The sequence below is a fragment of the Austrofundulus limnaeus genome, unplaced genomic scaffold, assembly GCF_001266775.1.
Source record: "Austrofundulus limnaeus strain Quisiro unplaced genomic scaffold, Austrofundulus_limnaeus-1.0 Scaffold3, whole genome shotgun sequence".
NCBI lineage: Eukaryota > Metazoa > Chordata > Actinopteri > Cyprinodontiformes > Rivulidae > Austrofundulus > Austrofundulus limnaeus.
The window spans coordinates 3,897,739-3,912,342 of record NW_013952405.1 but is presented as its reverse complement, the minus strand read 5'-3'; the positions used below and the strand labels follow the sequence as shown (position 1 = coordinate 3,912,342).

The 14,604-nt window shown below is 38.2% G+C and overlaps 1 protein-coding gene across 1 annotated transcript in view; it reads right to left on the bottom strand.

Annotated features, from left to right (window-relative positions):
• Positions 1-12,731: 12,731 nt before the first annotated feature.
• LOC106524137 (potassium voltage-gated channel subfamily A member 3) overlaps positions 12,732-14,604 on the bottom strand; it is a 6,986-nt gene continuing 5,113 nt past the window's right edge. The window contains exons 2-3 of the mRNA XM_014017827.1: positions 13,824-13,897; positions 12,732-13,739 (exon numbers count right to left, since the gene is read on the bottom strand). The gene's annotated coding sequence lies outside the window, so the exon portion shown is untranslated. The remainder of the gene's footprint in view (positions 13,740-13,823; positions 13,898-14,604) is intronic.

The following is a 14,604-nucleotide window of genomic DNA, read 5'->3' as shown; positions in this document are numbered from 1 at the left end:
GTTTCACATTAAAGAGGAAGCGTCGCCCATCCAGAGTGGAGGGGAAAAATATTCCCCCTGAGAGACAAAAGATAAACTGAAAATTAAAACATTAAAATAGAAACTGTTCATTTTTGTTTTAAAATGGAATGTAACMAGTGTTAAAAAATGTGTCTGTTAGCAAAATCTCTCATGAYAAATAAATAAATAAATAAATTTGGATAAAACTTGAAGAACATAATTGTTGCATAGACATCTACAACTGAGTAATTGTTGGAGTCAACCTCAATTAAAATGGCTGCCATGCCTGTTTGACTTAAAAAACACAAAAAATGTTATAATAAAGTCAAATTTACAGAGACTGAACAATAATTTAATGAGTTGGAAGATGAAACAACTCCACATTTGCATTGACAAATTGTGTTTCGTCTTTGTTTAAAAATTRTTCCATTGCATAATTGGAACCAACTGTGCTTGTCTGTTAGCAAAATATCAATATGAAGTACTCAACAGGTTTTAATGAAATGTCCAGTAAATAATCAATGGATACATGTGCATCTGATTAACTTTTGGTCAGTCCAATTCAAGAYGACCACCTCCAATCACAATGACAAACCAAAAYAAAMCAAAACAAACAAAAAAATGGGTACCACTCAATTAATTTTACAAATATTSAGCCAAAATTGGAGTAATCAATGGCATTAAGGCTRAATGTGAAACCTCATGATATTCCATGAGACAGAGTGTAACATTAAATTTGATGTTTGACCAAAATGGCTATAGCATCAATGTAGTTCAACATAAAACTCTGGCATAAAAGGCAATGACTAAATATGCATTTGTGCAACGAATAAAACACTTTTCATAGTTATGTGTTTGTTGAATGAATCAGTTTGAATTTTTTTTATCAGATTTGAAAGTGGACAGTCTCTGAATAGATCAAATAGATGAAGTGTTTCRTGTTCTCAAATATTGAACTTTAAGATATGTACCTCTTCAGGCATTTCATGTCCCACTAATAATTTACTGAAGCTTATATAACATTTATAAATGCAACCATTTGTCATAAATACTTTTAATACAAGAACTGGTTCCAAGCTAATAATGCACCGGTAAAGTGCAAAGTTTTTTTCCCCATGGTTCGCTTTCRTTCAGTTCCTTAAAAGTAGGCCAGGTGAAAGCCCAGATCTGTCTTCAAGGCAAGCAGAGAGCAAGAATTACACATAAAAGGAAAACTTTCCTCAACTCCCAGGGTAATACTTAAGGAATGCTTCTTTCTGAGCTCTGGTATGTTATACTGCTCAGGTTCAATAGTATGCAATCCTTTACTTGTCAGTGTGACCAAATAGTGATTAAGATGGAGATGTTGGGCTGCTGGGACAGCTGCTGGAGCTCGTTCTGCACAGAGCTGTGAAACACGTTGCCARTTTTTCTGAAGGTCTCAATGAGAGGCTATAAACAGGCTGACTGRTGACCARAAACTTTTAAATCTTCATCGACCGTGAATGTAAATTTAAAAGGTTCTTTTTGACATTCTGGGAAGGTGAAAAACAAGCTAGGCCACATACAGAGAGCTGTGGCAGAAGTGTAATAATTTATCAGCATCACCATATTCATGGCAACACTATAACACAGTTTGAGACCACTCAGAGAAAATGAGAATATACTTTATGATATTAGGTTTGCTGTGGTTGAAACAGGATTGCATTTTGTCTTCTTTGGATGGAAAAAATTTATTTACGTGAATGTCTAGAAACATTTTCACATTTTACAATTTAAAATTTGTCTTTTTTATTTTTTAGCTCACTGTCTTTTTTACATTTCGCTAATTTATGCAAAAACGTTAACTTAAAATTTTATGTATAAAGGTTAAATCCTAAATCTAAGTGTAAAACTTAAATCTTAAATGATATGGCTAAATGTAAAATTTTCCATAAGTATTTAATCATTCGCAGTCGATTGCAATTTTTTTCATGGCTTTGCTGTTGGTGCGCGACTTTTGTTTTGACGTCATCATCTTTYGACAAAAGCAACATCTAATGCTGTTATAATTAATGTTGCTAACATAACATTGCTAATCCTGCTGAARATGGCATTTAGAATTTAAACTCTAAATGTGTCCATTGAAAACAAWATAGATGGTACTTGTGGTCTGGCGTTTTAAAATACAACTCTGACACAGGCTGCTTTGAGGTCTTTCAGGGTGGCATTAGCAGCATTAGCAGCGTTAGCAGCATTAGCAATGTTAGCAGTTTGTTTTGTTTCAGGATGATGATGTCATGACAAAATCTGTGCACCAACAGCAACGGTTCACCATAAAATGTTACTTGAAAAATGTAACTAGGATTTTATCCTAAATAATGAAACTGTGTTGGTGACTTTTTTTACATTTAATTTTACACTTGGTACCCCATATAGAAAAGGTGAGTAAAATGTTTTTCCTAAAAAAATCTAATACTTATCKAAGCTAAACTATATACAGTAAAACCCATTCATTCATTTTCTACCATTTCGGTTTACAAAGACAACAGGTTTGAGAGGGAAACCAGACATCCCTCCCCAGCAAAACACTCCAGTTTTTTCTGGGAAATACCAGTGTTCCCATGCAGGCCAGACACCCTCCAAAAGGTTCTGGGTCTTCCTTGGGTAAATTCCCAGGATGTGTCTGGAAAACTTCTTAATGGAGCCATGAGGCGACATCCTAAACAAATGCCTAAACTACATCAGCTGACTCCAGGCTTGCAWATATTTTCATTCAACATTGCGATTCATTTTATCTTTATTTACACAAYTGTTTAACCAACACACTTTAAACCTAGACTGTGTATCTGGAAACAGGTTAAGTAGTGGAATGAGGAGGTAACAGTGGTGGAACAGCTGCCTGTTCTGTTGATACGGTATTCAGTATACTTCTAGTAAACAGTTTGGGAAAAACTGACATTAAYAGGAATATTTTAAAAGCTGACTCCAAACAAGGAAATACAGAGAGGCTAAAASAGACTTTAAATACACCACCACTTTTCCAAAACAAGGGCAAACACAATTGTTTTGAAAGAAACTAGCTTATAWGTGTCTCACTAGTTTTGGAAAAGGGCTTTTTTTGAGTCTCATTAGTATTTTATTGCTTAGACAAACTTGACCTTTAGATTAGGGTTAGAATCCTTGCCACTATTTATTTCACGTTGAGCAGAATATGAGATTAATGCTTCTGTTTCAAATGACCAGATTAGAAAATGAAACTGTAAAATGCTTTACAAACCTTTTGGCCCATATCTTCATAAAACATCTTGGGATTTTTCACTGTACAACTATTTGCTTTTGATTTGTTGACTGAACTTATTGCTGGTAATCAATCATACGGTGAGGAAGGAGGTCATCTGTTTTAGGCTTTATCTAAGATTCAGATAAAGATACAGACTGTTTGTTTAACTCTGCAGATCTGCATGCTCAAAACTCCACCCATGCAGCAGAACATATGGAGGTAAAAAAAAAAGAGGGAGGGTGAACAAAAGGAGATGGAGCATGGGGCAAATAAAAGAGGGTCGTGACAGCWGACTGCAGGAGAGGAGCTTTGTCCTGGATGTCCTCTGCCGGCACTGCAGCTGGTGATGGCTCACTCACAAACTGCAAAACACCCACAGAGGAGAAAAAAAAGTCATGGAGTTGAGTAAGAAAATGCCACAATAAGGATTTATCTGAATTCTGAAAATCCATTTAGACAAAGTTGTACAAATTTTATATTTTGCAGCATTGAGACAAAAAATGTAACACAACCTAGAACATACAGTAAATTATGTTAAAACCCCATGACTTTTCTGTTAGTTGTTTATATACAAAAAGTAATCCTAAGCCTTTAGATTCCACTTTAGCAGCAAAATGGACCAAAAYACAAAACTCATTAGGAGACATAATGAGCACATATGAACTTTGCACCTCTATGCCACTAGAGCAAAAACTGTAAGGGGTGATGATGATTAATAATCCATGCAAAAGGCATCTTCCAAACCAAAACAGATGTGTTACCTGAACTGGAAATCATGRCAATCATYGGAATGTTACAAATTAATWACAGTTTGGGTACAATCAGCAAACAAAAACATGGAGATTCAAGGATTCACAGAGAACATACAGTGTATGTACAAGGGTTGGACAATGAAACYGAAACACCTGGTTTTAGACCACAATAATTTATTAATATGGTGTAGGGCCTCCTTTTGTGGCCAATACAGTGTCAGTTCATCTTAGGAATGAGATGCAGAAGTCCTGCACAGTGGTCAGAGGGATTTTAAGCCATTCTTCTTGCAGGATAGTGTCCAGGTCACTATGTGATACTGGTGGAGGTTTCTTTACTCACTCATCCAAAACCCCCCAAAGTGGCTCATTAATATTTAGATGTGGTGACCGTGCAGGTCATGGGAGATGTTTAACTTCACTTTCATGTTCATCAAACCAATCTTTCACCCGTCTTGCTGTGTGTATTGGTGCATTGTCATCATGATACACAGCACCGCCTTCAGGATACATTGTTTGAAACATTGGATGCACATGGTCCTGCAGAATGGTTTGTAGTCCTTGGCAGTGACGCGTCCATCTAGCACAAGTATTGGGCCAAGGGAATGCCATGATATGGCAGGCCAAACCGTCACTGATCCACCCCCATRCTTCACTCTGGGCATGCAACAGTCTAGGTGGTACACTTCTTTTGGACTTCTCTACACCGTAACTCTCCCAGATGTGGGGAAAACAGTAAAGGCGGACTCGTCAGAGAACAATACATGTTTCACATTGTCCACATCTCAAGATTTGTGCTCCTTGCACCATTGAAATCAACATTTGGCATTGGCATGAGTGACCAGAGGTTTGGCTTTAGCAGCCCGGCTGTGTATATTGACCCTGTGGATAGCCCAACGGACAGTTCTGGTGGAAACATGAGAGCTGAGGTGCACATTTAATTCTGCCATGATTTGGGCAGCTGTGGTTTTATGTTTTTTGGATACAATCCAGGTTAGCACCCAAACATCTCTTTCAGACAGCTTCCTCTTGCGTCCACAGTTAATCCTGTTGGATGTGGTTCATCCTTCTTGGTGGTATGCTGACATTACCCTGGATACTGTGGCTCTTGATACATCACAAAGACTTGCTGTCTTGGTCACATATGCGCCAGCAAGATGTGCACCAACAATTTGTCCTCTTTTGAACTCTGCTGTATCTTCCATAATGTTGTGTGCTTTGCAATATTTTGAGCCAAACTGTGCTCTTACCCTGCTAATTGAACCTTCACACTCTGCTCTTACTGGTGCAATGTGTAATTAATGAAGATTCCGGGCTGGTCCAAATTAGCCATGAAACCTCCCACACTAAAATGACAGGTTTTTCAGTTTCATTGTCTAACCCCTGAAAATCCTTCCTTTTCACATTTAAATCATTTTGTTAGGGTGGAATTGCAATGGTTTGGTCTGAATTCCACCTTATTGTAACTCCACAACCTCCTTGTTCACCACTTTTTGGATGTGTGTCTCACCCCTAATTTACACTAGATGTGGCTCCGCTCTGCTTCACTGCGGTCCGAGCTCCACAGAAAATATGCAACCATTCTAATCAATACGAGTATTTACACTGGCTCTGAACGGTGGTGAGCGGACGGCGATCCGCCAACATTAGACCCGATCCTATTATTGCCGGAAACCAGAGCTGCTCTGGAGTCATTCTACAGAGATCACATTGCACCAACAGGAAAAGGAACAAGCACAACATCCGTATTTTCAAAATAAGCCATCATAGGGCGGACTAATTTTGTCAAAATCCCAGCTATATTGATCAATATATAGATAAATTTCTACACAAATGCTGTCAGAATGTATTGTTCTGTTTGGGAAGCAGATAGAAACATGTAGCATGAAGCATTTGTGTACACACATGATACAAATGAATTTTATTTTGAAATCAGAAGTTTCAAAAAGACGACTGTGATACAGTTTCAACCAGATATAAAAGCCTTTTTATGAATGTTTTCAGCTGTGTTTGGAGTTCCTCTTTCACAGAATTAATTATTTTTTGCTCTGACTTCCACATTTATCACTGGATTTGTTGCGTGATCTCCTTCCTGCACATGCTCCCTCCTCTGTGTGTTGCACTGGAGCGGAGCTGAGCGGACGTTGTGAGTCGCATGGTGCAAATCCAGGRTCAAATGAACTCATTTTGAGGCTGTCTCTTTGAGTCCAAATGAGGCCCTTCAGGCACTTCACCCCCCTCCCCCCAGTTTCCATCCATTCTAGTTTGACAGAGGGGTTTACAAACTTAAAACTAAACAATAAAAAAGTTGATTTTATTGTCTGTGAATTTTTCAGTAAAAAGTCCACGTGGAAATGCAGAAATGCATCAACATGATCACATTCATGCATACTAATTTTAGGTTTTTCCCCTTGTAGGTGATTCCAAATTTGCTGGTGATCAAATTGCCTATGAAGCACACAAGGGGCAGAGCAGTGGTTAGAGCTGTGAGAAGCTGTTAATGAGAAAGTCACATGAATTGCCTCCCAGTCTGGGGTTTCTCTAAGTGGAGCTTGCATGTTCTCCCTGTGCATGTATGGGTTTTCTCCGGGTACTACAGTTTCCTCCCACAGACCAAAAACATGCATGTTAGGTTAAGTGGTAAGTCTAATTGTCCCTAGGTGTGGCTGAGAGCGTGAATGGTTGTTTGTCTTGATGTGATCCTGTGATGGACTCAAACCCCACCTCATTGACCCCGCCTCTTGCACAGAGACTGCTGGAGGCTGGCACCAACTCCCCAGAAAATGGAAAAGTGGGTGAAGAAAATGTGGATAGATGATAGAGAATCAGCTTCCACTTTTTTAGGTACAAATTTTTCTTAAAAGGGTCGTATAACAACAAAAAAATAAATTTACTACTTTAGAATCTTAGAATTTAGCTTCCTTATCAGCTTGTCTTGAATCTCTATCATTCCATTGTTGTATCTCATCTTTCCACCAGTTTTCCTGCATGTCTCCACGGGGATTGTATAAATAGACAACGACCTTGGAAGTTCTCCACATCTCTTATTCCACCCGGCAGAGCTGATCAGGATCATTGCTCTCTTACTTTCAAAGTGGAATACTCCAGAATTGATTTAGTTTCAAATTCTCCCRTTGTCTAGGCCTACAAAAACAAGACTGTAGAAAAAAATCAATACATTTACAAATGTGTGGCTTAGCTAAGAGAACAGAATGTAAATGATATCTGATTGGCCTTATCAGATGTGCATAAATACTTAAGTACTGTTCAGCTTAATACACATGCAAGAGATGAATAATTTCTGGGATTAAAAGCACCAGTTAAAAGCTGGACAGTTCAGTCAAATGTATATGGAGTGATATTCAATACAAGCAGGCACAACCAGTCTCTAATTTATCTGAAATGTGAGTGTGTGTCTGGAAAAGCATAGCGCCATAGGCAGCTTTCACCTTTTAGAAAAGAAAACACTAATCTTCAGATAAAGAAGAGGACCAAWGGGAGAAGGAGAGGAAGATTTTTTTTTGCCAGGAGGTGTAGATTTGCAGAGCAGCACAAGTCAGTTAAGTGAACAGGCAGTGTAATACAGCCACCAGGAGAGAAGAGTTGTGCAGATAATAAAAATGAAGAAGAGGGGATGGGAGGAAAAAGAGGTGAAGAGGAGAGATAAAGGTCACAGTGACAGTGTGATGAGTCATCCAGTGTGTGGAGCACAGCAGCCTCTTTCTCTTCGTGCTCCACTATCAGCCTCTTCACCATCTGTTTGTTTGTTGTGACAGCAAAAACTGAGATGACGGGCAGCAGATCACAGTTCCCACAACTGATAAAAAAAAGAATACTCGATATGACTTCAGATATAAATATAAATAGTTTGATCTGTGTGTATCTGTAGTAGTGGTGCAGTTCTGCGATGTTGGTTTGCACTCACTGTCTGTCTAGTCTGCCATGCCTGGTACTGATCAGCCAATCAGCTCCCACAAATAATCTGATTTATGTGAAAGCACACTGGCAACAGCATTATCATCCTTAGTAACCATCTTTGTTGATGCTGCCAATGGTTGTTGAGCATGGAAATACCACACAGGACGTCACCCAAAGAACTGCATGCTTTCCAAGAACAGATAAATGTCCTGTCATAATGAATCTAAAGTCAGATAATTTTTTGTCTTTCATTGACATTCATTAACACTAAATACAAGTCACGGCACCTTTTTATGAAAAGAGAATGTTTATTTCTGAGTTTTCAAAGATATTTAGTAAAAATAACTGAATATAGTTTGAAATCAATACTCTGTGCAGTGAACAATACTTAGGTCTCAGCCCCTGACTTTTCTGGATGTAGGTTCTGCAGTTTGTGGCATGGAGGCATTGGCAGTGGATGTTTGAGTTGCAGAAGATTACTTGAAGTATCCTGAGGATGGAAGAAAACTCCTACCCCTAACCTAATCAGCTCGTCCGAGCTTTCAMCCTCTCACAGCGCTCACGTTCTCATCTGGGATCCGAGCGCAAAAACTGTCATTCATATCAATCTGTTCAATCTTGGCAATAAATCCATTTTAATTTCACGTTTTGTGTTCGTGTGAGTCTTTCCAGGTTGAATTTTACAAGAGACTTTTTCAGTTTGAGGAGTTACAAGTAAACCCAGCCTTATAAGCAGCACATGGTGAAAAAAAAACATGTTGACCATGTGGAAGTCCAGACTGAAGAAGTCTCTTGGCGAAGAGACAAAGAAGAACCCATCCAGAGGACTACTTGTTTTTTTGTTTGTTTGTTTGTTTGTTTGTTTTGATCACCTGCTGTAATGATTCCGCAAAGAACTACAGTGACGCCCCAGTATTGATGGGGTTATGTTCAGTACCCACGAATCGTGAAAAAATGTGAACATTGGTCCAGAGGAGGCCTATGGTACGGTTAGGGTTGCATTATAATGCTGTTGTTTCTAGTCTCTAGTCTTTCACACAATAAATTAATTTKGTCWGACTTCCMCATCTATCACTGGGTTTATTGCACAATCTCGCATTTCCTGCACATGCTCCTCAGAGCACCTCTGTGTGTCACACCAGAGCAGAAGGGATAGAGCCAGATGGCGGTGAACTGCGCCGTGCAGCGGAACCACATCCAGTGTAAACTGTGGGGAAGGAGAAATTCAGATCAAAGCATTGCAGTTCCRCTTTCTATCGGCCAYGACTGAACAATTTAAATGTGAAAAAGAAGGATTTTAAAGCATAGCATGTCTCCTTTAAAGGGTGAACTGAGCTGTTCAGTGTTGGCTTTTGTCACACAGCAATCAGTTTTGATTTTGTCAAAAGTTTTGTTTTCTAGTTGAGCACAAAACAGGTAAAGAGCAGACTGATACCATCTGAAGTTATTAAAACAGTATCTTTACCAGAATGCCACGAACACAGTGCTAGAAAATGATTTTATTCAATTCAATTCAAATCTACGGAGCCCGCGAGGGGACATGGGAGATTTTTTTCTTTTGCGTTCCGACACAGTACTATTGCGTTATCTCGCAATACCTTTTGCGTTTCCTTGCAAAAGTCATTCTGTTGTGCCTGCCGGTTTATTAACAAACTCACATGTTCACCATTAGCAAGTTAGCCTACTGCTATAATTCAGCTTCAGAATGAATATATCACACAGCCACRCATGGAAGTATGTCATATGCCGATATTTTAACACAATGCAGCCACGCAACATCAATGTCAATTTCACAAACTTGTGGCGGCACATCCTGTTTTGGTAACCGGGTATTTCAAATAAAAGTCTGATTTCATTCAATTCATATTCAAAACAAACTTTTGCGTGGGAATGCAAAACAATTTTGCGAGTTAACGAAAAAAGGTTTGCGAGCTAACGCAAAAGTATTGCAAGGTAACGCAAAGATAATGTGAGGTAACACAATAATATTGAGAGGTAGTGCAAAAGTATTGCGTGGGAACGCAAAAGAAAAAAATGCCCCCATGTCCCCTCGCGGRCTCCGTACAAATCAAAAATACTTTATTGATTCCTGAGGGAATTTAAGTAAATGAAGTAGGTTTATACTATGACTCTTTCATGTGTGATAAACTCTAATGTCCAAAACTTGACTGTTTGTTTTTACAATGATTTCAGGAGATATTTGAACATCCTAAGGTGGAAATGCTTGCTCAGATGCATGTTACTGGTTGTAGGTTTATGGTGTTGGTGATGTCTTGAGTCGTCTCTAAACTCCATTCCAAACAGAGTCCCTGTGTGGTGACGTCTYACCTCCATGTGGACACTTTTCTGATCCTCGACCAGAGGCGTGCGCCCACAGTTCTCAGAGCTTGACTGGTATACTGTATGTGACACTCTGACTCCTCCCAGCTGTTCTCAGAAGCTGCGTACGCTGACAGTAAATGGTGTAGCATTTGGTGACAATTMAGACGGAGGCAGTTGTGATTTCTCTTGTCCACCTGCAGGGCTGAAGCTGCCATTCTCTTCGTCCTGCCAGCCGTTCTTCCTTGTTACCATGGAGACTTCTTGCTGTAGCAACACGGCTGGCGGTGATGCAGGATACCTACATTGTATTCACGCTTCATCAATATACTGTACTAAAACAATTATAAGAAACTAAGAAATGCCTCTAAAAAGGAATTCTAACAGGTTATAAGTGAGAAAAGACTGTTRTCTTGATAACACAATTATTCCAACAGGTTTTTCCTGAAGAAAAGTGGTTTATTCTGGACACACACTATAGCCAGGAAAGATGGTGGAGTCATCAGTGAAGTGATGCGCTCACTGAAGCAATAAAGCATACTTGCTCATACACAGCGTGACAGTCAGATTGCTGTAAACCTCTGCTAGAATGTTAATATTTATTTCTTTGGCACAAAGATGATACGAATGTTTTCCATTGTTCTTCTTCTCAGTTCAGCTCTCTCTGCAGGCCAAACATGCAGCCAAGGCAGCAGGAAATCACTGTCTYTTTTCCAGGTCTAAAATACATCCCTGCTGCCTGCACTGTTGTGGTTCTCATATTTTTCACAAGACTCAGTGGCTTTGAATGTTTGATTTTTACTTCATTGATGTTTCTACTGTAGGTGCTTGGCCCTCTGGTCAATCTGAGACAGAAAGTTGTCTTGTTTGTAGATAAAAAGCTGCAATCTAGGTCATTTTGTTTTCTAAAAGATGTTCAGAGTGATTTTTCAAGCTTCGTATTCAAATACTAATGCAAAGGGATGCTCGTAACTCACAGAAAAATGGTGAAAAGCGGTGATAATCTTKTTGCTCGTGTCTTTGCGTTTGTGTGCGTGTGTCTGTCTTTGACTAAAATATCTCATAAATTGCTGAACTTATACTAAGTAAACTTGCAGAATGCAATCATCAGATGTGCATCTAYAGCTATTTAACACCTGGAGKCGAGSTGGAAATCAAAGCCAGTTGAGCTTAAAAACACATAAATGTCTACACCTTTGTCGGTTTTACCGATATTAACTTAAAGCTGGTTTAGCAGTAACTGAGAATGACCCCATAGAATGTGCAAAGCATTCACAAAAAAAAATTGCCAGTATCAATTTTCAGTCAATTCTGTCTGTTAGCAAAATATCTCATGACCCAGTGGGTGGAATTTAATGAAACATTTAAAAAACAATCTTTAAATGAATATTTACAACAGATTAATATTTGAAGTCAAATGACTTCAAAATGGTTGCTACAGCCAACTAATTTTGGAAAAATCTAAATTAGATAATATTAAGTCAGTTTCACAGATATTGTGCAGAAAATTGGTGTGGCAGTAGCTGAGAGTTATCCACAACAGGTTTTCAAAGTGCTACTCATTGTCATATATATTTCTTTAAAACTTCAGCATTAACTCTGGGTGTCAACCCCGTTTGTCTGTTAGCAAAATATCTCACGACCCACTGTGTGGATTTTCATGAAACTTTTAACAGGTAATTACTTTACATACAGTTACAACAGGTTAACTTTTGGAGTCATTTGAATTCAGTATGACTGCTACAGCCAACAGATTTTAGAAAACACCAAAATAGATATGTTTTGGTCACTTTTACAGATATTATGCAGAAAACTGTTGTGGCTGTACCTGAGGGTCATTTAYAACACATAATTGAAGTGCTATTCATTATGAAACACATTTCCTTAAAAATTTAGCATTAACTGTGAGTGTTTGTCTGTTAGCAAACAGTCCACTGAACCACAGGATAGATTTTAGTGAAGCTTTCAGAAAGTAATCTATTGATGTGCATCTACAACTTATTACCTTTGGGAAAGAACTTCACTGAAGCTGGCAGCCAAAGCTTATTTACGAAAACTAAGGTAGACATGGCCATAAAATCAGTCAATTTTACACTGAGCTAAAGTTTGATGAAGGAGCTGAGGGTCATTCAAAATAAAGRACATGAACGAGAGCTAACACATTTTTAAATATTGCATGAAAATAATTGTAATGTTATTTTTAAGATTTGATCAAATTGTTCATGATTCTGTCTCAAAATAAAATGAAATCAGCCTGAAATGCAGGCTTGAAAGTTATGTAAACAAAAATTAACAATACATAAAATCAATCCTTTTTGACTAAATGTGTTTGTATCACTTTAAATTGTGCTCCATCTTGAATTACTCTTTATTTTTACTTTTAGTACCGCTGCAACACAAGTTGAAAAGGTTGGARAAAGGTGTTGACAAAAATAAATGTTTYTCRTTAAATATATTTAACCTAAAGAGCTTTTGTAATATGAATGAATCAAGAGCAGGCATGATTTTATTTTATTATTTTTTTTACTGAAATGAGTGAGTTGTAGTCTATGGATAACAAAAATGAAAAGCCATCAGCAGCTCCTCTAAAAAATAAATAAATAAAAAGACAGCACACCTCAAAATCTGTTTGTATGAGTCATGTTGAAGACGACACACAACAACACAGAATAAATCCTGGCACACACAACCTCCCCCTGTGAACATTCTGCTTTTTTTCCTGCCCCACAGAAATATCACGAGTGCACTTTGGGAACAGAAGAGGCGTTTTACACGCAGGCGCACGTGTGCGTGTTTTTCTGTCTGCATTTACATACACGTAAACACCTTCGAGTTATTCTTCATGAACACGTCAAGTGAGTAGCAGCAACCATCACACATAAATGTGTGTTTTACAGAAGAGCAACRCAGAGCACATAGAGCTAACGAAGGCATATGGCTAACAGTCTTTGAYTGGGATCACAGTTTCATGTCGATGGCCTCCGTTGTTGCCTCTTCCTGACTCTGAAGTTACAGGTTGTCTTTGATGAATATCACCAATGAGAGACGCAAGTATAGAAAAAATAAAATAAAAAAAAATTGTTCCAATAAAGTGAAACGTGGTGAAAATGCTGGCTATTTCTTGAATCCATCCGTTTAAATTGTATAAAGACAACAACGTGGGGAAAAATGTCAWACTACAATTTCAGATGGATTTTGAGAGTTTCTGAGACACGTTTGATCCCATGATGGTTTTGTTCACAGTGAATCAATCCATAATACATGTTGCAAAACTGCAGCTACAAAACAGCATATATTATATACCTGCTGTGATTGCATTTTGTTGCATTTTGGGTTGCGGTGTGGTCCTTGGCAGCGGGAGAACTGCTTTGAACGCCACACGTTAGTCCAGCTTTGTGGGTACCAGTCAAAAAAAGCAAGAGAGCAGAGGAATGAGAGGAATGTTATCCAGGGCGAATTTTAATTTCAGCCCAACTGACCAAACAGGATCGGACCAGAATCTCAATGTGCTCCTGAAGGGAAGAAAKAGAATCAGATCAGTGACTGTTCTGTCTTTGAATTAATACATTTACACTAATCAAACACAGCATATTTACCTGCTGTATGTGGGAAATGGGCTGAATTATGTCATCAGGAGTCCAGGAGGTCTGAACAGAATGAAAAGGTTCTCCTGAGAGAGCGGGACAAAGAAAGTTAAAACAACAATTTAATTATCAAATTTTGTCTCATTGACAGATTTCAATCACATCAGTCTAAGAATGCTGTAAAGTCAAAAACAAGAAAAGACAAAAGGACCAAACAACTGTACTGAGACAAATAACTGAGCATATCCTATCATTTGTTTATTCTGACAGCCGTATTTACAGATTTCTTCATCTAAAGTTACTAATGTTACTGGAGGAAACACTATACAAGCAGAGCAGTTAAATGTAAATTGTGACAAAGRAGAAACCCCCCAAAACAGGCATGACAGTATATGATGTGTTTGTGCTTCTGWTTTTCTCTCCTGGAGATGAGCTCCCAGACTGATCAATCAAATCAGAGCCTGTTTCTAAACAGTGCCTCTTTCTCTGATCAAAAACACTTTTGGATGTAAAGATGAAATGTAAATTTCAGTGATAAATTGTAGGTTTTCATTAAAACATGTTATAATATTTAAGACCTGTTTTATATGAAATTATTTCTAAAATTATATCTAAAACTGACTGCAATGAGAGATTATTGGTGTGTTAATTTTAAAGCATGTTGAAAAAACACTCATATTCCCAACAGATTGCTGAATAATGTCAATATTTTTCATGATCTGTTTTAAAAATATGTATTCCCCCTTAGTTTCTCCTCTGCCGATGCCTTTTTCAGAATAAACACATTTAAAAC